General features: G+C 45.6%; 1 protein-coding gene across 12 annotated transcripts in view; it reads right to left on the bottom strand.

Annotated features, from left to right (window-relative positions):
• Positions 1 to 6,506, bottom strand: part of LOC131592661 (liprin-beta-1-like) — a 109,861-nt gene extending 103,355 nt beyond the window's left edge. For 11 of the 12 annotated variants that reach the window (XM_058864319.1, XM_058864324.1, XM_058864322.1 and 8 more), the window contains exon 1: positions 6,402 to 6,490. The gene's annotated coding sequence lies outside the window, so the exon portion shown is untranslated. Of the gene's footprint in view, positions 1 to 6,401 lie in introns of all 12 variants that reach the window. The other variant, XM_058864321.1, reaches the window with a different exon arrangement.
• Between the last annotated feature and the right edge of the window lie 20,042 nt (positions 6,507 to 26,548).

Below are 26,548 nucleotides of genomic sequence, written 5' to 3'. Positions count from 1 at the left end.
ATTAATTAGCAGCACTACACTCCGCAGAACCCTAATTTCATCTTATAGACATCTTCACACACCAACTTCATGACACCCAAAAACATGGAGACCAGCCTCCAAACAGGATGCAGGTTCTTCTCCCCATCCCTTACACTCTGCATGACCTGGGCTAGTCTAAATAGCTAACTCCCTTCAACAGTGCTCACACCTTTCCCATGATTCATAAAGGCTGTATTTCTGTAAAAACTTCTTACCTGGCTGTAGTCAGTGAGTACACACACTTTAGAGAGAAAATATAAAGTCAAGACTCAGTAAAACAGCCTTTCTGGATTACTCTGGACACTCAGTCCATGAACCACAAAGCTGGGAGAGAACCAGACCCCATGGCCACGCCTGCTGACAGAACAGATGGACAGCTGTGTGCACAGCTGCCACAGCACCAAGGAAAGGAACTGCCTTCCCTCATACCCAAAACAGATCCTGGTGCTGATTGGGTAAATACATGTGGGTTCTTGTTTCTGTCTTCAGAACAGAGCACAACAAGGGAAACATATGAGAATGAGGAGGTTGGAGGCTTGGTTGGTTGGCAGTTTGCTTGCTTTTACATTGTGATTTTAGTTATTTTTACAGTATTTTTTCTGTTACCGACCATAAGTTGTGTGTGTTGTATCTCCCTTCACAAGCACTGCAGTGCCCATGGATATTTGGGGTTAATTCTACACTGACATATAAAATATACCCTGATTTTCCTATGCTTTTGCTTCAGCACTGATCAGTCTGAGATGAGGCAGGGAAGACCAGACCATTATAATTTCCTGTTATTTTGATGTGTCCGTAACAAAGCAAGAAAGCAAAGTTCTTCTCCCACATCCATCACATTTGGAACCATGAGAACTGTTGGATTTCAAAGATGCTGATTCACACAAGTGGTTATCAGGTTTTTCCCATCTGTGACACAATTCGACAGCTGTCTGGCAGCACAGAGTTCTCCACTTCGGAGTTCAGATGCTGCAGCAGCCGGCTCAAGTCTCAGCCTTCAGTTTTCCACTAATATTTAGGGGAAAAGCCTGTAAAGAAAGATGGAAGCACAAACTAACTTTTCCATCAGCACACCTGACCTCAGAGCCTTTTGTGCACAGGTACCATTTGGCAAGGTGATTTTATTCATGCAAGAGTTACAACACTGTGCCTGCTGGAACAGGGATTGCCATGAAGATATTTGCCAAGGGCTGCTTAAAGCCACTGGGTTTGTTGGTTTTATCTCCTCTCAAACACCACAAGCCAGAGACTGCTAAAGTGGCCTCTGGTGCTGTTCTTTGATACAACTTGCACTGCTTAATGATGCAGAGGCACAGAAGGGAACAGGAGCATCCCCATCTTACCACAAACAATTCCTCCCAGCCAGCACCTCTAGTGAGGAGATCTCTCCAGAAGTACCAGCTCTGTCAGCACAAAGGGACTGAGCACTCCACAGCAAGAGCTCACAGGACTCACAACCAGCAGGTACACTGGTTTGGTAAGGCTGGACTACACAGCCCAATCTCACCCAAGTTCTCCACCTGCATCACTCCAGGCTGGGGAAGAGTGGCTGGAAAGTGCCCAGCAGAAAAGGACCAGGGGGTGCTGGTCAGCAACAGCTGAACATGATCCAACACCTGCCCAGGTGGGCAAGAAGGCCAATGGCATCTGGGCTGGGTCAGCAATGGTGTGGCCAGCAGGACCAGGGCAGTGACTGTCCCCCTGTTGTGGGCACTCGTGAGGCCTCACCAATGTGAGGTGTGTCCAGTGCTGTGTCCAGTTCTGGGCCTGTCACTGCAAGATGGACATTGAGGGGCTGGAGCGTGTCCAGAGAAGGGAACGGAGCTGGGCAAGGGGCTGGAGCACAAGTCTGATGAGGAGCGGCTGAGGGAGCTGGGGGAGTTTAACCTGGAGGAAAAGGAGGCTCAGGGGAGCCTTATTGCTCTCCAAAACTCCCTGACAGGAGGGTGAAGCTGGGGAAAGTTGGGCTCTGGTCCCAGGGAACAAGGGACAGGACAAGGGGAGCAGTCTCAAGCTGTGGGAGGGTCAGGTTTCACATCAGCAGGAATTTCTTCATGGGAAGGGTGGTCAGGCATTGGAACAGATTACCTAGGGAGGTTTGGAGTCCCCATCCCTGGAGGTGTCCAAGCAAGGACTGGACATGGCATTCAGTGCTCTGGGCTGGGATAATGATAAAGATGACCAAGGCAGGGGCAGGGAACAGAAAGGCTCTGCCTTTTCTTACCTGCATTTAAATATAGTTCCACTGAGGAAAGAAATTGGCTTTTTAGACAATTGGTTTTTCTTGGCCTTTTAACAGAAACAGAAGGACAGCCAATGGAAAAAGGAAAAAGCTTTAATCCAGCACACTTTCCTCATGTATTGCAGAAGTCACAGAGGAGCAAAGTGCACTGGAAGCTAAAGGACACCAGGAAATTCTATGTGCCCATAGCAAGAGCAATACACGCCATGGGAAAGCGACTGTGAATCCAGTGTGAGGACTGAATTAGTAATATGAAATTCCATTCTTTATGCACAAATAAAGTACTACTTTGGCACCAAGCACTACTAGAAAAGTAACAAACAGCCACTGTCTTCAGTATGAGCTGAGTGAACAACAGGTCAATTTGTGAAAGAGAGGAGGGGGGATAAAAGCAGAGGATAGAAAAATGCATCATTTCCTACATCCCAAAGTATGTTCCCAGTTGAGCACCCTCCCTAGGGAGAGGGAGATCCAAAGCAAAGATCCCACCAGAAACCCACTGAGAGATGTCAGGACTTAATGTGATCTCTGCTGAAGTTGCCTCAAATTGGAAACACACAAGTGCAGGTAACAAACCCATGGCAAGCAAAACACTGACCTCCAAGACGACCAAGTTTTCATTCTGCATTAGATGCTGACATTTCCAAACACATAATAAGAGATGTAATCTCTGGTGAATAGCACAGAGCCTTTTCTGTATGATGCAAAGGTTAATGCTTGCAAGCCAGACATCCCCAAAGAGCTACCTGTGATTTCTGAATCTGTCATAAAATGACCACCTTGTCTTCACTCAGCTAGGGTGGGAATTTATAGCAAATGCTAAATAAACATGTGGGCATAAAGACCAGCAGTGAGCATGAGGCAAGGCAATATAGTTCACCTCTTCTGGGCTGCATTTGAAAGCTAAGTCACGAATGGGATGACTAATGGGATCTCACAATTACTTATGTGGGAAGGGGTTCACTATTCAGTGTAATAGTGTTCCTACTACAGGAAGGTATTAAGTAGTTTTATTTATGAAGGTATTAAGTGTTTTTACGTATCCTTAATGCACAGCTGTATGCACACATTCCACACAAGAGAACACAACAAAACCTGCCTGAACCTTCCAATAAACATGTTCCTTGCTTTTGTAACTTCAGAGATGTGGTTTGGCCAGGCAGAAATAGGTCAGATCATAACTGTACACTTTAAAGCAGCCACATAACTTCAGTTTTGCTTTGAAGCCCTTACAGTCACCAAGGTAAGTACGAGAAGAAGCTGTCTCAGATACACTAACCTAACTTGCACATCACCACTTAGCAGCTGAGGCAAAAGTTACCAGCACCTCCTTGAGGAAGGGCATGAAAATTCAGCAGTGGGACAGGGGCTTTGCTGACCATCCCTAAGACCACAGGATGCTTTATTGCCCCCCTAAATCCTGCCTTATATTTGGGCTCCTACTTTCTCTGTTGACAACTGCTGCAAAACAGCAGACTCCCCAGTCAGAGGCATTTTGGGGGGTTTGCATCCCTTCTGAACCACCTCAAGAGTCAGGGATATGTTTTTGGAACATCTCTCCCAGATTTGGGATCTGGTCCCCTGTCCGTGCTCCCTCCATCTTCCCAGGAAAACACATACAAAGCACAACAAAGAGAATCAGTCAGTTCCTCAAAGGAGTTTACAGCAACTCCCTTGTGCTCAGCAAGCCAAAGGCCTGCCTTGATGCAATCGCTCCACCGACAAGAAAGTGACTAAACCTTCCTTGGTTTCAAAGCTCTTCAGGGGAAGGATTTCCACTTCACTGAAAGTGCTCCTTTAAGTGGGGAAACATCAGAGAACCCCCGCTTGGATGGATCCAAGAGACTAAACCTCCTCAAGGACAGCGCACCCAGCACCTCATCGCACACAGCTCTGCCTGTGCTCAGGGCACCCTGACCTGCCTTGGGAGCAGTGACAGACTTTGTCCTGATCATCACCGGGGACCAATGGGACCAGACAGGCCGGCAGCACCACCTGGGAACCTCAGACTCCTGGGAATGGCTGTCATTCCAGGAATGTTAACAATTATCCTCCTGTTGCCACGGGTCACAGGCAAAGCCTCCCCATGCACCTCCACAGACATTTTCAGCGGCACCGCTCTCCTTCCTGCGCTGTGTGTCACACTGCACTGGCAGCACAACCCAGAAAGGGAACAGGACTCGCATCTAAGTAGGAAAAAAGATGGAATTCACCACGCTTCCCTGCCCCATGGAACATCCCTGGTTTCCAGGCACCCCACCCTGCGTGTCAGGAACAAGCAGAAATGCTACTCACTGAGTTTCCTCCAGAGCCTGGATCTGCTGCAGACACACCTGCACAGGACAAACCAACTTCAACATTCCTCAGCACAACTCTTGCACCCAGATGCAGCAAATGGATGAAATCCCAGGGCTCAAAGCAGGAGGCGGGCTGCCAAAGAGGGAACCTGCTCCTCAGGGCCCCCCTCACGGCCAGGCAAATGGGGCTCCTGCTGCCTTCGGGGAGGAGAGGAGCAAGCACCAACTTCACCCTCCTGGCATGGGAACATCAACCCGCACGTGTGAGCACCAGGGCACACCACTGACAGTCACTGTCACTGCCAGGAGCTGATCTCTGCTACAGCTTTTCAAGGAGCTGTGCTAAATCCAAAACTGCACTGGGACGGGTACTAAACTAATCTAGGAAGTGCCCGGGCTCTTCATTTCTTAGCAATGTGAAGAAGTTAAGGGGACAAAGTCTTTGCTGCACTTGAAACAGAGAGTTGAACCCAGTTGCTGCTTCCCTACTTTCCAGAAAGGCTCCCAAACCAACCTGTCACGCTGCCTCGCTGAGAGCACCAGTTTTACTGAAACCTCTACTTAACGTCCTTTGCAAACGTAAAGCCTCAAGATACAGCTGCTCCCTTTAATACAGGCAATAAATCCCAAGCTGACACTCTCAGACATCTTCCTCCCCAAAGCTCCACACTGTAAGCATGGAGAATATTCCCACTCCATGTCCCATTTGTGCTGTTTACCTTCTGGAATGCAGCGACACTTGTATTGCTCAATACGCTGCCAGTGCAGTCCACACAGAGCCTACACACGGTGCTGCTGGTAGTGGCTGTGCTTGGGCCAGAATAAGGAGAGCCAGCAGAGCCTCTGAAGGCTCAGGCACAGCCAAGCCCAGCCTGGAACTCTTCCCTGTGCTCCTCACTCACACGAGGGAGCACACACGCGTTACACCACAGCCAAGCCTTGAACACCAAAGCTTCCCTTCCTCCCCAGACACAGGCACAGAGGTGAAAAGCACCTTGTTACAGCTCCAGCTGCAGCCCAGCCACGGTGGGAGCAAGCACAGCTATTTCAGCTGGTAGAAGTCACGGCTCGAGCAGAAACAGACCTCGAAAAATAATTACAGGATGTAGGAACCCCAGGCCTTAAATCAAGCCGCAGTTGTTAGCTCTAGATAAAACTCGGCACTGCAGCTTCACAGCACCAGGGCCTGAAGCGTCCTACTAGAGCCTGAAAAGATTAAACGGGAGACCGCCAAGCTCTCCCCAAAACTTCCCGAAAAGTTACGTCAGGTCCAGCACAGAAACAAGGCACAGAAGGTCGGGAGTGCCGAAAGCACTGGGAGGCAGCGCGGGGAGAGGGACACGGTACGGGGGACAGGGACACGCAGGGAGAAGCACGGACACGGCACGGGGACAGGGACACGGCATGGGGGACGGGGACACGGCACGGGGGACAGGGACACACCACGGGGGACAGGGACACACCACGGGGGACAGGGACACGGCATGGGGGACGGGGACACGGCACGGGGACAGGGACACACCACGGGGACAGGGACACGGAATGGGGGACGGGGACACACCACGGGGGACAGGGACACACCACGGGGGACAGGGACACGGCACGGGGTTCAGAGGCTGGCAGGACCTGCCGGGGCAGCCCCCGTTGCCCCCCGCTCCGGGCACACGCGGCGCTCCCGGGACCGGGGCGGCTCCGGCCCCGCTGCCGGGGGCCCCGGGCCATGGCGGCGGCAGAGGAGGAGCCGCCGGGGCAGGGCACGGCGGGGCTCATCCCGCCGGGACACGAAGTTTCCGCACTCGGCTCCGAGCGGTGTCGGAGCGGGTCCCGGGAAGTTCCCTTACCTGCGGCCGAACCGCGCAGAGCCCTCCCGGGGCGGCCGCGCCTCCGCCGGCTCCGGGCAGCCCGCGCCACTCCGCTCGGTGCCCGCCCCGCTCCGCCCCGCTCCGCCCGCGGCCCCGGGACCGGCCCCGAGCCGCCGCTCTGCCCCGCCCGGCCGAGGCACCGCCCGCCGCCGCTCCCGGGGCCGGCCATGAGGGAGCTGGCGTGGGGTGGTGCGGACGGGCGAGTTCCCAGAGCCCCTCACGGGCTATCACAGCATCGCTGAGGCTGGAGGGGACCTCAGAGATCATCGAGTGCGGCCCATTGCTGAACACCGCGGCACGAACCTCACCCGGGTACCAAGTGACACGTGTAGGATTAAAACACCCCCAGGAACTGTGACTCCGCCGCCTCCCTGGGAACAGCCCAGGGTGCTCTGGCCGGGACCCGGCCTCCCCTGCCCACCTCGGGACCCCGAGGAGCGTCCCCGGTCTGCGGTGCGCTGAAGCAGCCCGAGATCCCCCCGAATCGCTCCTCGGCAAGGGAAGGGGTCCGGCCGCTGCTGCCGAGCAGCGAGCCCGGTGCTGCAGCTGGCAGGAGGCGATACCGCCACCGCCGAGCACCGCAGCACTGAGAAACACCCTGGTTAAATCTGCAGTGCACCCATGCCAGCGGTTTGCCTCAGTGCTGAGGATAAGCACGGTGTAGGTTTTAATGCAAGGACCCTTGGTACATTCGCACGAGCTTTGCTCTCTCATTTAAACAGTGTGAGGGACTCAGTGCTCTCCATCAACAGCCTCGCAGCCATGCCAAAAAACAGCCTTGGCTTTGCCAGTTCCACGGCAGAAAGGCCTGAGATGCTGCTCTTTCAAGAGCGGAGCCACACAGACAACAGACCAAGGGGCTCAGCCAACTAACTCTTAGTTTTGTTTGGAGTTGACTCAAAGCTCTTCCTCCCAGACCTTCTCCAAGAGCTGGGTTAGAGAAAACTTTCCATGTTTTGTTCATGGAAAAGACAATTTGCTTGTACTCTGTTTCTGACCATAACATGTAAAAAATTGGAAGTTTCCATTCAAAACGGAAAAAGTATTGGTGACATGTTGAAAGCAAACATTTTGAATTCCCAGCAAAAATGGGAAGGTATAATTTGCTTTTTAAGCATAGTTTACAAAGAGGACAAGTCGATCCAAAATACTTTTTTTTTCCTGGCAAGTTACCAGCCTGTCACATTGGCCACACAACTCCAGTGTGTGGTTAAACAGCAGGATTGAGTTTTAGACTATGAGAAAATAAAGGCAGTTTAAAATGCCTAGGTTTCTTTGGTATCTTCTATTTCTAGTACCTCTGTTTCAAAACTTTGGTGCCTACCTATGGTTCTGATGCTCTGCAGATGATCTTTTTGCCCATTTTCCTCAAATCTTCATAAATTCTCCAGCAAATGTTGACAGTTTGCTGTCAGCTGATGGGTGAGTGCTGATCACACTCCAGGTCACACTCCAGGTCACACCAGACTGAATCATGGGGATCCCACTCCAGCACTCCATCCTTCCTGAAGTGGCTGGACTTGGACTTGCTCAATAACAAGCACCAAGAACAGATATGGATCCCCTATTCTTCAGCCTTTGTTTTTTTGATTGAATTTTCTGTTGATTGCATTTTTTGTGCTTTAAATTTTTAATTCAGAAAGTGAAGATCTTTATTAAAAACCTAATGCAGAAGGGCTTCATTTGTCAGGATGGCATGAGAGAGATCTCTCTGAAAAAAAATCTTAGCAAACAGAACATTTAAACAACTGTTCGGATTCTTTCATCAAAGAAAATACCTTTGCAAGTTAAGACAAATCTCTGATAAGGCTTTCTGGTGTACTTATCTCTCATCTCCTGAAATAGTTTAGCTTTTTTTTGCTCCAGGCTGGTTTGCAAGGAATGGATGATTTTCTCCGCCTTTGTGAAAATGCAGCAGCCCCTGAGAAGGCAAACAATTTGCTGATCCCTTCTGTGAAGGCTTGGGGAGGTTACAAGGAGTAAGAGCATTTTTCCAGCATTGTTCACTCCTTGAGGAGGTGAAGGAAAAGAGCTTTTCCCTCAGTTTGCTCTGGGAACACACACCATCTCCGTGGTTACAAATCAATAAATGGCATTAAGTCTAGTATTTCAAGAGCTGTCAGAGGCATTTTGAAGGAGCAGTGTGCACTTTCTTACAGGATTTTCTTTGGGCAGTACTTCCCATCTCCACACTCACAGCATGGTACAGCAGTAGTGTCCTAGTGCAGTTAATTTTCAGCTGGATCAATGGGTGAGCAGATGAACTCCAAGATCTCTGGCACAAAGCAGGTGATTTTAAGAAAAAATTCTTCCGTATCAGGGTACTGAGGCCCTGGAACAGGGTGCCCAGAGCAGCTGTGGCTGTCCCATAACTGGAAGCATCCAAGGATGCCAGGCTGGATGAAGCTTGGAGCAACCTGGGAGAGGGGAAGATGTCCCTGCCCATGGCAGAGGGTAGGAACTGGATGATCCTTGAGGTCCCTTCCAACCCAACCCATGCTATAATTCTATGAGTCTATTAATGTCAGCTCACGGGGAAGGCACTAAAACACAGTTACAAGCCATGCACATCACAGCCAATTTTAAACAATTTTTTGTAAATAAATTCAGCACTTCGCTGGGCCACAAAGGTTTTCTTTAGACCAAACCTGTTCCCCAAAATACAATAGCTGAAATAGCTGAGGGATCTCCTTCCCAAATAACAATGGTTTCCCACCCAGGCTGTGCATGGCTTTCACTTCAGGACAGCTCAGAAGGTGGACTCAGTGAGTTTCTCCTTTTATTCCCAGCTGTAAATTTTCTATTAACCCTGCAGCTGAACCAGGGTGTTTTCAGGTCAGGGCTCCACCATTGACTCTCCCAGCACAGTTGTGTCAGTCAGGGCTGTGATAATATCCTCTGAAGACAGAGCTGTGCCAGCAAAAGCACCTTGTGCAGATGGAGGTATAAGCAGAGAAAATGGTGCTTTTGTCCAGGGAGTTTCTTTCACATGAGGGATTTGGAATTCACCCTCTCAGCAGCAGCACAGTTTTACTATTAGAAGCCATTATCGTGGAAATGTTTGCTCTTCTGACCAACTATTGTAGCTGGGCTGTCAAAGCTGTCCTGGCTTCCAGCTACCTGAAGTAATCTGATTGTTAAATACTCAGCAGAGCAAACTGTTTTGGCCCTGAGCTTTGGTACGACATCATGTTCAGTCCTAGGACAAGGCACTGCACAATTTCCAGCTGTCAAATCCGTACCTGAACCTTTCTCCTCGTGTTTCAATTCCCCTCCAATCTCTTCCTAAAAAGGACAGGAGAGATTCGGTGCCCAAAGGATTCATAATCCAGAGCAGCTGAAGGACAAAATGCTCCCAAACTGTACCCCCTAAACAGTCAAACTTCTGACCTCAGCTGTCCCATCCCTGGCTCTTCCCAAAGTGTTTGAACACTCAAAGAAAAGCCCTGCACACTGAACCTGCTGCTGAACTGATGGAAGAGATGCTGTCCTGTCTTGGCTCTGCTGCAAAATTTCAGATCTTAAGTTTCTCTGTCCTGAAGTTTCTGGTTTCAATGTCCCAAAATGTAGAAGGCTGTTTAAGAAGTGACCATTCTGCCCCAGTGCTTGGGAACATTTCAAGTGCCCAGTGTCAGATGATCAGTCTTGTGCATTTGATCTGGAACCTTGTGTAATTAGCCCCTAAAAATCAAGAAAAAGAAAACTCTAGTTCCTTTTTGGGTGGACAAGGAAGCTTTCCATACAATTTCACATACCCACCAGGGTGAGAAAGTAATTAGCTACAGAAACCTCTCTAGCATGAACACTGAGTGTGAAGCACCATGAACCTCAGAGATGTGTCAGGTGGATCTGGAAATCACAAAGAACAGTGTTACAGATCAAATGCTGCATATTTTATGTAAAATGTGAGCAAGAGAAAACCTCCTGACATGAGCAGGAATCACATCAGGCTCAGCTGGAGGAATCCATACCATGGCCATAGCACATCTACTGGAAAAGATTGGGTGTTCCAAACCATTGTCTTCCCATTACTCTGAATCATTGCTGTCATCAAAAGCAGGAAAGAAAAGGTTACACTTTGAGAAAAGTTTTACATCCTTAAATTTCTGTAGGTATAACAAACTTTTTTCTTTTTTTTCTCTCTCTGAAGGTCTCCCACTCACTAATTTAGGTATAAGTGCACCTTAACTGGGCTGAAATCTTCATTAGGTTCATGTACGTGTACTTACTACAGCATTCTCTCAATTTCAGTATCAGCAGATAATTGTTGCTTACACTCAGGAGAGGATTTCTGGCATAGTCAGAGCTCAGAGGAGCTGAACAGAAGCCCTTTAGGCACTCAAAATGTTTAACTTCAAACACAACACAAAATGTTCACCAGAGGAGTCAGGAACTGGCATAGAGGTGCCAGCAATAGCTTTCCCTGGTAGCCCCCACACTGGAATGTCCCAGATAAGCACCTCTCCACTGAAATGCTCACACGTGTCTGGCACAGCAAGGCACATACCCAAGTCTGTGAAGCACAGCAAAGTGTTATCAGAGCAAAGCAGGCGTGCTGGATGCAGCAGGACATAACAATCCTACCAGAAACTCACTTTGTAGCATCTGCCTAATCTGGAGGAGACTTTCCTTCTAGCCACAGCCAAACTCATCCCTTGCACAACTCACACTTAATCACGGCTGACCTCACTGCCACCCTTCATCCATGCCTGGCTGCTGATGACATCCTACACCTAAGCTTTGCTCCCCAGCCACCAGGATAGCTCTCACTTTTCACTTCCCATTAATTCTGAGCACGTATTGCTCTCATTCTTTTCAAAACGTCTTTCCACATTCACATTGCCTGGGGAATTGAGTGAATATTTTCCTTAAATTTTCCTGAAGTTTCTCAGATACCCAAGCACATCTGGTTTGTTCTTGGCATTAACTTCTAGCTGGTAATGAAGTACCACCTGACATGCTGCTCAAGGCGGTCTTTCCACGGTCCTGACAGAACCAGGCTGACAGGCACTCCCCAAATCCCTCCAGCACTGGGATAGCCATGAAGCACCTTTCAGAAGAGAATCTCCAACAGTGTGAGTACCATGATGATGCTGCAGAGCAGCCGAAGGGCTCGTTCCCCCCGTGCATGTCCTGCAGGAGCAGCCGTGCTGAGCGCGGACATCGCTGCCCGGCACCCTGCCACACATCCCCGGCCACGCTCTGCGGTTCGCACGAGGCAGTGTCAGAGCCGGCTCGGCCAGCCGGGCCCTGGGCTCAGGCTTTAAGTGGCCTTCGGGAGCGGAAAACAACGCGCTTCAGACATTCCTGAAATACTCGGGCTTGAGAGGCCGTGGAGGAAGGCGATAGCATCCTGGCCAGACGGGAGCAGGAACTGCGTTTGTTTCCCATCTCCAAGAGATGCATTCACATCGTTTGTTCCTGGACTGACCTCTCTGGAAATGCCTTTTGCTGGTGACTCACTGAGGTGGGAAGCCAAACCAGGCTCCCCGGCTGAGTCAATCAGGTGGCAGGTCCCAAGCAAGTTAATCACTTGAGATTACTGTAATCTTCTGCTCTAGAGAGACAAGTGATAAGGAAAGTCTTAGGGGCTGACTGGAGTATTCACTGAGCTGTCTCACTGTATCAGTCAGCACGGTGCTTGCCATGCTCCAAGCAAAGTGACAGACAGCCAGAAAACAGGACTATTTTGTCCTGAAAGAAGGGAGAAACATAGAAAATACAGCTCGAAGGGAGCACAAAGTAATGGTGATCATCAATTTAGGTACCATTGGTTTTGATCTCACTCTGTCTCTCCCTCTCCACAGATGTGGAGAATAAGCCTCTCATTCATGGAAGATACCTATTTTTCAGGATAGAAAATATATCAAAATGATCTTTATTCTCCACTTGTGAGCCCTGTCTTTTTGTGTTAAGGATAAGTAGAAGAAGAAACAAAGGGATTTTGTTTAAGTTGGGGGAGTAAGTCATGTCTGAGTATGTGCGATAGGAATAGTTTATAAATAGAACTTCACTAAACCTATAAAATTAAATTTATACATTATAATACATTATATACCTAAAACAAACTATTTGAGGACCATCCATGAGACAGACAATGGGGTAAAAACTAAAATCACCCTTCAACATTCCTGCCTGAAGGTGTGCAGGATGGAATGAATTTCAGTTGTCTGCTAGTGAATTGGAGGAATAGTTGCCTCTTCCCATTGCAAAAGTACCTGAATATCTCACTGAAGTCATTACACAATTGAAGTCTGGATGGCACAGAATCACAGAATGGTTTGGGTTGGAAGGGGTCTTAAAGCCCATCCAGTTCCAACCTCCTGCCATGGGCAGGGCCACCTTCCACTATCCCAGCTTGCTCAGAGTCCTGTCCAGCCTGGCCTGGGACACTTCCAGGGATGGAACATCCACAACTTCTCCAGGCAACCTGTTCCAGGGCCTCACCACATCACAGGGAATAATTTCTTCTGCTTTTTCAGATCGCATTTTTTCAACAATATCCCTGTTAAAGCTGGTCAAACATTTTAACTTCCACCCCTGACAAAGCATAGATTTTAACATTTTGAGAGAAACAGAGCAATGCAATTGAGTTGAAGAGATGGATATTTAGGATTTTCAAATAGCAAATATTCCAAGAACAGCAGCTAAGCAAAATTATATGAAAATCACAACATAAACATCAAGCTGTTTCATGAGAATGCACATGTGTTCATCCATGGATTAACCTGGAAAAGGTGGTGGAGACCAAGTGAGGAGGTGAAGGCTGGGACAAAGAGCACAGGAGTTCTGCTAGGCCACATGGTCCATCTGACTTGTTCAGCTGTGCCTTCTGCATCTGTTTAATGTGCCCTGATGCCGCTGCAGTTCCTGCACAGGGACGAGAAGAACATCCTGGATGCAACACGCATCACAGTGTGAGTAATAAAAGATCAAACATGTGCAGCAGAAAAAGGAAGGCACAGAAAGCAGGTGAGCACAACATAAGGGCAGATAAGCAAACATGCATCTCAGATGAGATTAATGACATCCTGACCTTGCTGAGGATGAGAGCCACATCTCCTCTGGCAGCTTGGCTTTGTGGCAATACCTGTGGCGGTCACGTCTGCTTGGCTAAACGCCTCCTGCCAAACGTTTTACAAGCCCTATCAGCTCATTAATGCCCAATTTGCTAATGCACAGGCAAGAGGGATCCTGCATCTGCAGTCCTGTCGTGTTTTGTCTTCGTGCCAGAAACTCCTGAGATTTTTTTTAAAAAACAGACAGTGTTAAGAGTGCACCAAGCAGGTTTCACCAAGGCGTCCGAGAGCAGAAGGTCTGCTTCAGTTTCAGAGAACAGCTGTGTCCATCTTCTAGAAAAGTAGCTTTGGTTCATAATAAAATCATTTTCACTTACAAAGGTTCTTTAAAGAAGTTTCAAATGTAAGTGATCAAAGTCATTCAAAGGCATTGCTGTATTTTTTCTAACCCTGGGTTCTGAAAAGAACTATTTCACCATTTCCAAATAATTTAATTGCCACTTCCCCTTACTCAGGTTACATCTCATGGACTTACATACAGCACTGCTATATTTGTTCACAAACCATCTGAAAATTAAAAAAAAAAAAAAAAAGGCAGGGAATTCAGATATGAGGCCTTTAATTTATACACAAAACACGTGCAGGGGACATTAAAAGATGTTTCAGTCTCTCTCAGGCATCCAAGGAGTGATGTTTTCACATTTAAGATAAAACAGAAGTCATCATTATCTTGTGGCGAGTGTTTTTCAAACACAAAAGTCCCCCTGGATATTTGGGAATCAGGGCTTTAGACTGGCTGATTTTTAAAAATCTTGTCTTCTTTTAAGGTATATGTCTATACTTTCATATATACATAAGTAAACACTTAAGCTGGATTTATTAATAATTCCATAGCATACTTAAGATATAAGCCTATTTAAAATAAAGTGTGAAATTCTTACACTGAGTATTAAAACATAAGTTTAATATAAAAATAAAATTCGAGATGAAAATCATGAACATTTGCTACTAAAGTTTTAAAGAACATAAAATCAGCCCAGCTGATGGAACTACCATCTGAACATCTGGAACAAGAATTGGCTGAAGTGAACCAGCTTTTGATAAAAGGGATTTTTCTACATGTGCAGAGAGGATATTGAAGCTGAACAAACTGAATAATCTGAAACAGAAATACAGTAAGTTCAAGCTCAGAAACTAACTGGGGGCTACCCACCAAAACCTTGTGTTCCTGGCTGAACTGTGAATAAAAGCAGGGAATGGAAGTGCCACCTCTCCTCAGGATTATATTTTGAGGGATACTGACCATCAGCAAGAACTTTGATTCACCACCTGTAAATGATCTGTCTAAATCAGCTATGTTTTATGCAAAAATATACAGTGATGAGCTTTGCATTGGCTCTTCCGTGGACAGCATGCCTGTAATGGTCTACCAGGTCAGTCAAATATAATTGATAAATAAACATGTGATACACGGGCATGTCCCTGCAGGGGACAAGCTGAGCTCCCCCTGTCCTGAAAACACAGGAGATCATAGGAATGTTCCAGTAACACAGGACAAACTATGTTGCATTTCTTATGATAAAATATGATGGAAAAAGGACTTAAAAATCAGGCCTTTCCTGTGTCCATTGTCACTCACAGAATCCCCATGGGCTGCAGCAATCAGTGTGGGCCCCCACAGTGAGATACCAAAGCTGCATTAAGTGGGGGCATTTTTAAATTCAACATATCATATTTTGCATGTAGGAATACATTAAGGCAAGCTGCCCTCCTGCTTCCCATGAAAATGATGCAGCTGCTTGGTCCTGCCTTAACAACAGACACACATCAAAGGAGAGCTGGGAGACTGACACGAGCCCCCAGTGACTTCAACCAACACAAGTTTCAGGCAGTTTCAAAACATGTGTCTCATCCAACCCAAAGGCAGCCGTGGCATTCCCAAAAAGAGAGTGTCAAAAGTGAGTTCTTGCTCTGCTCAGAGCTCACGTCCCCTTCTCTGCCCCAGAGAGATTGATTCAACCTGGAATTTGCTTTCCTTGGGAAAGTCGCTGGCACAAGTGCTGTGCAGGCCTGCCAGCAGCTTTTGGAGCGTCACGGGGGAAGTAATCTCTGTAAATAATGGTCTGAACTTCCAGCATCAATACAGTGTTATTGTGAAGTGGCTGAATGAGACTCCACAGGGTATTGCTGTGGGGAGGATGAGAATGAGAGGAAGGAGCCTGGGAGGAAGCCAGCAGGGGGGACAAGCACAGCACACTTCCAGACTGGGAGGGGTTGTGCTCACATGCACCCTCGGATGGACACACAGCCTTTCTAGGGACTCCAGTGCTGTGGGAAAAGCCGGTTTACATGTCCTGATGTCCCTCACACAAGGTCTTGCCAGAGGCAGCAGCTCCTCCAGTAGGGCAGGAGAAGGAGGGGAATTGAGCACACAAAGATAACACAACTTTGAACAAAACCCAGAAACAAATTGCAGCAAGAAGAGATGCCAAGAGACAAAATGGCAACTTCCAGTCATATTATGCTTGTCTTTCCCCTCCATCCCTTGTTGTAGGTATTTGTCTTATGTTTGAAACCTACATAAGCAGCTTCTGAAGGACAAGAACCTACAGCTGCAGGACACCAGAGTGCCTCTGTCTTGGTGCACCATGCTGGTGCAGGAGGAATAAGAACATCTCTCTGACAGCTGAAATTTCCATCTGCACTTTGTTTGGTGAGGGCTGGTATAATTTATTTGTTGGTGCCCTGCAGCAGATCTGCCTCTCTGCTTGAATGCTCCCACTTCACAAAAAAAAAGCCCCTCCAGCTTTCTAGACCAGCTCTGTAGCTGGCAGGAGAGGGAAATGTCAAACTAGCACAGAATGATATTTAAAGAGAAACATTACCCAGCAGAGCAGGCAGGTCTGTAGGGGATGTTTCTGAACCGGAGCTAAGACAAAGTCTGGAATAACATTTCCCTGCACCAGTGTGCACCAGTGCCCTTTAGTGGGGATTCACCTGTCTCTGTGGCCATCCCTGCCTGTCAGTTAAAGCAGAGGTTCCCCGTGGTGACAATACCAGGCCAGATGATGAGGAAGACATTGCCACTGCTGTGATTTCTCTGGCTCTGAGAGCTGGGGAGTAGGTGCAGCACCCAGGGAGGATCTCCCCCTGAGACATTTGGGTTCCTTGCACATTCCCAGCTTCTGCTACACACAACATGGTGAATCTTCTGTTTCCACTTACTGTCGGGTAATGAGGACCACCATTTGGCCTAATCTGAGCTCTTCCTGGTGGGAATGCTCTGGAGAACTCTTTCAAGGGCGGCACTGCTCAGCTCAGTGACTGGCTGTAAACAAGGCACTGTAAATCCTGATTTCAGGAATCTCATTTAATAAAAGCTGGGATTTTTTTTAAAGAATCCCTTAATCTGAGCTATATCTCATGGTAGCTGTCTGGACAGTAACAGCTGACGAGGAAGAATGGAGAAGAGACAACTGAGATGGGATATTACCAATATGTCCAGCTATTTTAAGGGTGTGTGTCAAGAAGAGGAGAACAGGCTCTTTTCAGTGGTGCCCAGTGATAAGACAAGGGGCAATGGTCACAAACTGGAACACAGAACGTTCCATTTGAAAAATGAGGGAAATTCTTTATTGTGCAGGTGACAGAGCACTGGGAAAGGCTGCCCAGAGAGAGAGTGTGGAATCTCTTTCTCTAGAGAGATTGAAAACTCACTTGGATGTGATCCTATGCAACCTGCTCCAAGTGGACCTGCTTGAGCGGGGGGCTTGGACTGGGTGATCTGCAGAGGTCCCTTCCAGCTCCATCCATTCTGTGATCATCAAGGCCAGGAGCAAAACAGAGGTTAGCTCCATCCCCCTGAGAAGAAGTGTGCAGAATCAGGTATTTCTGTATTCAGCCTTCTCCTAGAGATTTCAGCCTTTTTCAGAGTGAGGGAATAACTCCAATTTACACTTTGCACACCACAGGGAATGAACCAAAATCACCTAAGGGAACAATTACAAGCACAAGCTCAGCGATGACCCAGGTATACCTGCAAGAAGAGTGCTTCAGCCACACAATTCTTTGTAGTGGGACACTAAAGCCTCTGTATTCTGTACTGACATGGGGTAGATAGCATTTGTAGATAGCAAATCTACAGCTGCCATTGGCTCTCTGCTGCATTGCAGAATTACATCTTCCATGCATCATTATTTGGGGATGAATGTTCAGCTATAAAGAAGACAGCTGGGTGGGCTATTGTGAGACAGGAAATCCTATAGATAGCACAAAGCTCCTCTCCACATGGCATTTTCTCCAAAAACCTTCAAAAGTCAAGTTACAGAAAGAACTCAGACTCACTGTCAATCTGATGAGATTTAAATATAAACAGGGATTGATGTAACAGCAGTGCAGGGCCAATGTGTGCACAAGTTCTTATTTTCTTCAGATGATCACAGATCAGCTCCATATGCTGGTTTTCTAGTCAGCAGCTGTGTCCCAGCTATTGATTAAATTTTAATTAATCAAACTGAAAAAGGGTGTCTCTGCTTGCAAGTTCAGCTTTTCAGACTCAAGTTTGGTTCATTGTTCTTATTTTGCTTTTCAGGAAGAACTACCAACAAAATCAGCACTGTGAAGCTGCAGCAGATTCCTAGTCAGGCAAGAAGAGCCATCAGCAGGAAACAATTGACTTCTCCAGGCCTTGAAGTCCAGCCACTCCACTGTTCTCTGATACACCTCGTTATTGTTTGATCCAAAAGGTACACCAATTCATTAACAAATTGGCAAGAACTTTCCATCCTATACCTGAGCTACAGTACAAGCTGTGGCACTGATTTCCTTATGGCATTAACTGTCTGCCCTGTACATTGCTCAGAAATGCAGCCTCAGCTTGACAATAATTACACTTGGCAATTATTAACTCTCCATCTGTGCAGCCTTCCCAGGTAGAAGAAGCCTTCCCTGAGCTCTGAACACTTTACAATTGTTCTTACTGTAACAGTGAATTGATTCTTCTCAAGGAAAGGCCTTTGAAGTGTGGAGTGCTTTGGGCTGTGTTTTCACAGGTGGGAAACAGAGACAACATATGAAGTCCAAAGGTCACCCAGGATGCAAAGTTGAAGGACTAAACACAAAGATCCCAACATCAGGCTTGTTGTTTAAAATGCACAAAAATGCTGAACTCAGTATCCTTGTATATGTGATGTAAGGCAGAATAAAAATAGCAGTGGAAAGAGCTGCCTCCTCTTTTCCTTTTCTTTCATGGGTTTACAACAGCATCCGCGCCAACACCCATCCTTGAATGCAAAGTGTGCCCAAGGAGCCTGCTCCAGCTCCTTGTGAGGCTGAGGAACAGCTCTCAGTAGCCATTGTGAGGCAAATGATATTGTAGACACTGATGTTAAAGCACTGAAGTTCATCCATCTCCCCAGCCACTGCCAAGAAGCAAAACTACTGTAGTCAGGACAGTTCACTCACAGCCCATATCCAAAATCACGGGATTTTATGAGAAATAGCATGGTGGGTGGTTTCAGCCTTATTATGCCAATGAAAACAACAAATAGGTTTTTGACATTAGCTGTAGGCTCCTGACTGGTTTTCAAGCAAAAATCTGAGGAATTCCAGTCCAAAGAGTTTTCCTAGCTTGTTTTGTCTCAGCTCAGCATTTTTCTTTCATGTCTGCTCTCAGAAACACCAGTGGCAGGGGTCACCCTTTACCTGGAGAGCCTCAGAACCAAGAAGTACAAATTACTCCTCTGCACATCACCCTTTTGACTACCAAACTGCTACATGAGGATCCAAATCAGGTTATTTCAGCATTAGTAACAGATTAAGAAGAAAAGACCTCCCTTTCCCAAGCTCTGGGTAAACCCCACATCACTGAGATTCAGTGAGCTCCAAACAGCAGTAACACTCATGCTATCTTAGCAGGGTTTCAGATTTGATGGCCTAATTCCTGTTCTCAGCATTAAACTCATTTAACTGATGTAATTCTGCCACTGACAAATCACCCCAAATGAAAAGCCAGATAATGAGATTTTGCAGATTAGGTCCAGGTTTCTCATTAAAAAGACTAAGTAGAAACCCATTGGAATCCTCCTTATTTCAGAAGGCAGACGAGGTGAGACAGAGTTAGCACTGCTACACCAAGCAGTGAGGCTGGGGGTAGGATAACACTCAGACACGAAAGTTTGGACTCATCTTTACACCACCACTTGCTGCATATGGAATAACACAGGTATGTGCAAGTGATTGGAGAGCAGGTATTTCTCAAGTGTGAGAGGGTCAGGCCCTCACTTCTTATGGAACTGTGGCCAGAGGCAGCACCTCCCTCCATTAAACACTGAAAACACAAGCCAAGGGAGAGTACTAAACTAATGTTTTCCCACAGAACGGCTTGAGGAATGTGTGGAGCAATCCCAGCTGGGTGACTCAAATCCCAACTGACTGTTAGTCTGAATTTTCCTCCCAATTCACATGTACATAGAGATGTCACCTCTTTGGAAAAAAACACCAACTTCAGCAGCCAGTGATCAGTTTCCATTCTGTGGAGAGCCTCATTCCTCCTCATGAACAGGAGCATGCTGCCTTCCTCAGTCTCCCCTGAGCCCCAGGAATCTTTCCCTTATTCCTACACACAGCAACACTTTCAACAGGCAAGACCAGATGTCAAAGATTTCCATTTGGATTTGTGGACTTTGGGAAAGTAAATGCATTGCTAAAAATGCATGTCAATCATAGGAGTGGCTGTAACAATGAGAACCAACAGGCAAAGTTAAAAATCTGGAAGTGGTATCCCAAGCTGACAGAAGGGGAATCACATCTGCTCAGTAAAGTTTGCAGCTATTTTTGTGTGGCTTTGCTTAAGCTAAACAATGGCTGAATCCACATGTTTATCCTGGCTTTGCTCTGCAGTCAAGTTTCCTATTTCCACAGGAGAAGCTCTGCTCAGCTCACCATTAATATCTGTCCTGGAATTTCAGCAAAAAGCCCTTGAACTCCCAAGTGCTGTCTCTGATGCAGAGAGAACTCAGCAATTTGTTAGTGTTTATGCACTCTTAAGAAAATGTTACAAATATTCTCCTAATGTTAACAATCCTGTGTGTTTCTTGGAGAATTATTTCAGCTAAAATTATTGCATTAAAAATCAAAGTAGGATTGAAATTGAGGTGCAGATCACTGTCAAGATGAAGAACGAGGGATGGGACCACCTTGCTTTGAGATGATTTATTGCTCAAGTAGCCAGATAAGATGTCAGTTTGAAGGTGTCAGATTTAGAGGAGCAACAAGTCAGCCATAGTTCAAGGTAGTTACAGGTTTTTTCTCCACACAGCAATATGTAAGCGTTTGGTCCAATAGGCAGTTGACATGAGACTTGTTTTCACTTATTAACCTATCACCTTTGCTTAATTTTGCTGCACTGTGTCTGTCTCTTAGCCACTAAGCTGACAGGTCACATACTCACAGACACACCTCTACTGCAGTTTCTAGATCTCTAACCTACTCTATAAGTCAGATTATTACAGCTCAAACTTCACACTATTTTACCTAATATAATTTCTTACCTGCTCTAGGCATATTCTTACTTATAACTATAGAGACATAAGTTTATAATTTCTCTACCCAATGTCTGTGTACCTTCATCATTACATTAACCCAAGCTCTTTCCAAGGCTGCAGATCGAACCCTTCAGCATCTGTGGAATTTTCCATTTTTCTGTTTCCCACAGATCACTTTTATTTAAGTTTTCATAGATCACTTCTGTTTAAATTTTCTATAATTTTACAAATATCTCAATACAGTTAAGATGCTGTAAACATTTGCTAAAAGTGACTAATTTTTTTTGCCTGTGGCTCCACTTGTTTTTCTTATTTTGTCTCTTTTTTTACTTTCAGTGCACAATTACTGTGCTGCCACGAGTTTTCACTTAACCATCAACTAATGCAGCAATTTAGTTATGAAGTTTAATTTTACCATGTACACTCCAAGTGTAAATATTTATTTAAACATGGGGATAATTTTAAACAGAGCTAGTCCAGAATAAAAGCTACTTATGTTAAAATATCTGACAGATTAAACTTCTAGGCAATGTGTACACCATCCTGAGAGTACTGTGTGGAGAATCCCAAGCTGGATCTGGAGGTAGGTGATGGAAAAGAAGCCAGTTAGGTTGATCTGCTGGGCTTTGCTCCTGTAATTGGATTATTTCTGGGATTCACTGGTGTGCTGATGGTGCTGTACTGCTTGGTTTGAACCAGCCCTGGGCTTTTTCAAGACACTGCTGCACAGCATCACATCATTAGTGATAATTATTAGTGATAATTATTATTATTATCACATCATTAGTGGCATCAGGAAAGCAGAGATCTTTCCACAAGCAAATACTCCATTCATTTAAAAAATAAACATCCTTCCATTCACAGCAGGTAATTTTTAACTGCTTGTTTATAAAAAGTATTGGTTATACCATTTTCAGTTCTATGAAATAAACCATGTGAAATGTAAACTAATTTCATTATTTTGACACAAACTTCTTGTCCAAATGCTGGTTTTGAATTTGATTTGTTCTCTGAGCCATTACCTGTGGCACTGACCTTGAGTGCAGTATGTGAGCATTGCTGCAATTTTTTTTTTTTGATTCTTCAGTATTAGCAGCTGTACATGACTTTAACCTCTCAGTTCCTAAGAAGTTCAACATTTAGAAAGTTTGGATTATTAAGAGGTCCATTACTGTGCGTACAAGTGACAAAGCAAGATCTGTTACAGTGATCTCATCTGCAGCCTGTGTCAATTAAATATATATTGATTTATACGTCTAAATGCCCATAACTGTGCAATGATAACTGCAGAGGAAGAACAAGGGAAACAATACAGCCTGTCTGCAGAGAGGATTTATACTCAGCCCATTTTTCTACCTTGAAATTCAGTTTTAACAGCTACCTTGCAATTATTCTTACTAGTGATCTTGGCCATGCTGAAGGCAAAGATTCTCCCTGACTGCAGTGGGGTCAAGTTTGCACTCAGTTTTTGTTACTATAAATCAATTACAATGTGAAAGTTCGCTTGGGACATATTAAAAATCTTGTAAATTCTGGTCTGCATTCTCAGTGAAGCTCAACTTTCAGAAGAAACAAAAGCTCATCCTCCATTTGAATTTGAAGGGTTGGAAGATGCTTACCAGGTTTTTTAATGACAAGGAAGTGTGTAATCATTCATTGCTGTACACAAGATTAAACTGAGAATTACACAGAATTACAGATAACAGTGCCAGCAAATTCTTTGCCCATCAGTGACCGAATGAAATTACCTATGAAGGCCTGATCATCTGAGGGAAAAAGACAATCTGGCCATCCCACAGTCACACCTGTAACCTATTCTTAGAATTATAGAATCATTTAGGTTAGAAAAGACCTTCAAGATCATTGAATCTAACTGTAAACCTAACTCTGCCAAGTCCACCATGAGCATAAGTGCCACATCCAGAGACATCTAACTTGATGAATAATGATGAATAATGAGGAACGGGACCACCTTGCTTTGAGATGATTTATTGCTCAAGTAGCCAGATAAGATGTTTGAAGGTTTGAAGGTGTCAGATTTAGAGGAGCAACAAGTCAGCCATAGTTCAAGGTAGTTACAGGTTTTTTCTCCACACAGCAATATGTAAGCGTTTGGTCCAATAGGCAGTTGACATGAGACTTGTTTTCACTTATTAACCTATCACCTTTGCTTAATTTTGCTGCACTGTGTCTGTCTCTTAGCCACTAAGCTGACAGGTCACATACTCACAGACACACCTCTACTGCAGTTTCTAGATCTCTAACCTACTCTATAAGTCAGATTATTACAGCTCAAACTTCACACTATTTTACCTAATATAATTTCTTACCTACTCTAGGCATATTCTTACTTATAACTATAGAGACATAACTTTATAATTTCTCTACCCAATGTCTGTGTACCTTCATCATTACATTAACCCAAGCTCTTTCCAAGGCTGCAGATCGAACCCTTCAGCATCTGTGGAAGTTTCTATTTTTCCATTTCCCACATCTAATGAACTGGTTTAGGACTACTGGAACAGGTTAGTTCTGTCCTACGAAAAGCATCCTGCTGGGAGACTGAAATGTCTGAACTATGAATTTTTAAAGAGTTACTCCCTATGAGAATCACAGAATGGCTTGAGTTGGACAGGACCTTAAAGCCCATCCAGTTCCAAGCCCCTGCTATGGGCAGGGACACCTTCCACTAGCCAAGGATGCTCAGAGCCCCACCCAGCCTGGCCTTGGACACTGCCAGGGATGGGACAGCCACAGCAATTGTGTAACAGACTAAGTGGGATAATAATTCCCTTGGAAATATCTTGCCCTCCAGCTGCTATCAGGAATCCTCTTCATCATTTTAAAAGTTACCAACCCTTATCACCAAATCTGGAACACCAGAAGAGTGTCCATGATGAGCAAGTTTACCAGAATGAATAAGTATTTGGTTTAAATGCAGCAAAGATGGAGAGAGAGAGAAGAGTAAAAACAGTCCATCCTTTTTTGCTTTATCCCAAAGGAGCTGAGGGAGCAGCATGGCATACACTCCTTCAAGCATCTTGCTTGCAGCATGGGATAGAATTGTATTTTAATGATTTATATAAGTAGTTGTCTTGACATTCTGCTACCCACCCCCCACCTCCACTTCTTTTTGGTGAAAAATGTGTTTCTTGCAGCTATATCTGGAATTTCATTCCATTTGATCTTTTATCTGCAAGCTCCCACAACATGGGAGTGTTTCCCATGGCTCTTTACCAAAGCAACTGTAAGAATCCTGCAACAATGACCTTTGATTTCTGAGATACGCAACACGTGTCTTTCTATTGGAAACTTACATTCTCACAGAATGGATACAAGCATTTCTTGCAGAACTTGGATACAAAATATATAAAAATAACCACAGGAGACTAAATACATTGTTTTGGGTTTTTAAAAAGACAACCTAGGAGCAGGCAGTAAAATACTGTAATAAACCACAAGCAAGGCAGCCCTGAAAACTGTTGTGATTTAAAAAGTTCTAAAGCTGGGGACTCATAAAGGACCACTGTCACAAAGATCTAAGTGGTAACGAGTAACAAAGAGAGAGAAAAAAAGAAACAACTCTGCTGGCTCTGACAGCTCCAGAAGCAGCAATCCACAAATCAAACAGAAATCTGCAAATGAAACTAGCAGGAGACCAAAAGAGGAGAAGCAGCTCTTCCTGCAACAATTTTCTTAGGAGTCAGCCCGTGTCCATTGCTGCCCCCAGCAGAAAGGGCATCCTGAACACCAGAGGGGCTGGAACACAAATTCCATGGAGAATGAAGTGAGGGCAGCCCAGAGCTGCTCAGAGCAAATCTTTAGAAGCTGACTGGAGCATGCTGAAACAACACTAAGCTCACCTCCCTTTTTGTTTGATAAGGGATTTATCATCTCTTCAATGATAATAAAAACAGTATCTGATACTGGGACTCCATTTACAGATGAAAAAAACCCAAAAACTTAAAATTCTTAAAGACCTGGCAAATCAAATGTATATAAAGCACAAAGGAAGAGGAGGGGAAGCTCTCTGGTGACCAGTGGCAAGACCCAGGGGAATGGAGCTGTGCATATAGCTGTAGGGGACAGAATGAATATTTTGGGGGAAAAAATTAGGAACTCTGTAGGGGATAAGTAGGGAAAATTTTGGAGGCAAAATGTGACATAATCTCTGGGGTAGAGAATGAACACTTCAGGGAAAGATGAGGTGATGAGGAGTGGGCGTGTAGGGAAAGTTGTGGGAGTAAATCTTGAGAAAAGCTCCATTAAATAAATACTTTGAAGTAAAAATGAAGGAATTAGTGGTGGAAAAGTAGGGGAGATTTTTCTTTCTACATTGTGGATAACTGGGGGGAATACATCAGATAAAGAAATAAAATGCATGAGTAAAGCTTCATGTTCCCACAGGAATGCTTTAGGCATGTGAGCTTCTGAACTGCACAGATAAGTCAGGCTCCCACAGAAATCTTACAAAGCTGGAAGGGGCAGGGAAGAAAACTCCAAGAGTGGTGTGGGAAGTGCTTTCTCCCAGGTCTGGACACCCCTGAGGTTGGAATGAATTAAAAATATTCCTTGTCCCTCTCTTATTCCCAGCTCAAGACTAAGCTGGTGTTCCCTGAGTGGCTGCAGGTCCCTGGATGTGGAGGGAGGAGGTCTCTGCTGGAGACTGGAGAAATGTCTCTGCTGGTTGCTGGGCCCTCGGTGGGCAGAGAACTCTGATCTCAGCAAGATGTGTTTGTGATTATTGAATCAATCCTACCTCCTTTTTAATGAGTTGTTTTAATTAGTCATCAGCAGGGAACACTTTTAGCTGTAGTAGGGGTCTTCCCAGATTTCTGAGCTTTACAAGGCAGGAGATTGACTTGGCTTGAATAATTTTCAGATAACATCTCCATGTTTGACAGCTGATCCTCATGCTGAAAGGATCCCACTTTCTTCCCTTCAGTCAACTCCAAGGCTCATTGCTCCCATCTGGGAACAGTCCTCAGTCTAGATCTTCTCATGGAGTACCCCATGGGGTACAAATTTAGCAATTAATTCTTCTTACCCCTGTCCAGTTCTAATTCCAAAGGATTTCGTGTCTGCCTTACCTGGCTGAAGTCTGGTTCCAGCTGTGTTCTTACTGCTTCAGCCACTTTAAATTTCCCAGGAATTCCACCAACAGAGTGACAGTGTTTTCCACCTCCTCCAGGATTCCCTCTGTTGGGTTTGGTTGCTAGAAGAATATCAAAACCTGGGCCCCCAGGGCTTTACTATCAAGAATTACATCCCTGGATTTGTTAATTTCCTAATATTATCTCTTCCCAACAAGGCACTGGGCATCCAAGGAATATAGAAATGGATGTGCTAACCACTGCTTATCCCTCTGGAATGTCAGAGCTTGGAAAGAAGAGCAGTTGGGGCTTTTCATGGTGGTACTCGTGATGTGTATTTTGCCTACGAGCCCTTTCCCATGTCTTTCCCTGTATCCACCAAAAACCCACCTGTCCATTCCCCAGCTGCTTCCTCCCTCTTTTCCTTTATCCAACAGAATTTTAACAGGTGAATATTCCCCTCTGGAATC

Source organism: Poecile atricapillus, chromosome Z (genome assembly GCF_030490865.1).
Source record: "Poecile atricapillus isolate bPoeAtr1 chromosome Z, bPoeAtr1.hap1, whole genome shotgun sequence".
NCBI classification, from domain to species: Eukaryota; Metazoa; Chordata; class Aves; order Passeriformes; family Paridae; genus Poecile; species Poecile atricapillus.
This window is presented reverse-complemented; position numbering and strand designations above follow the sequence as displayed.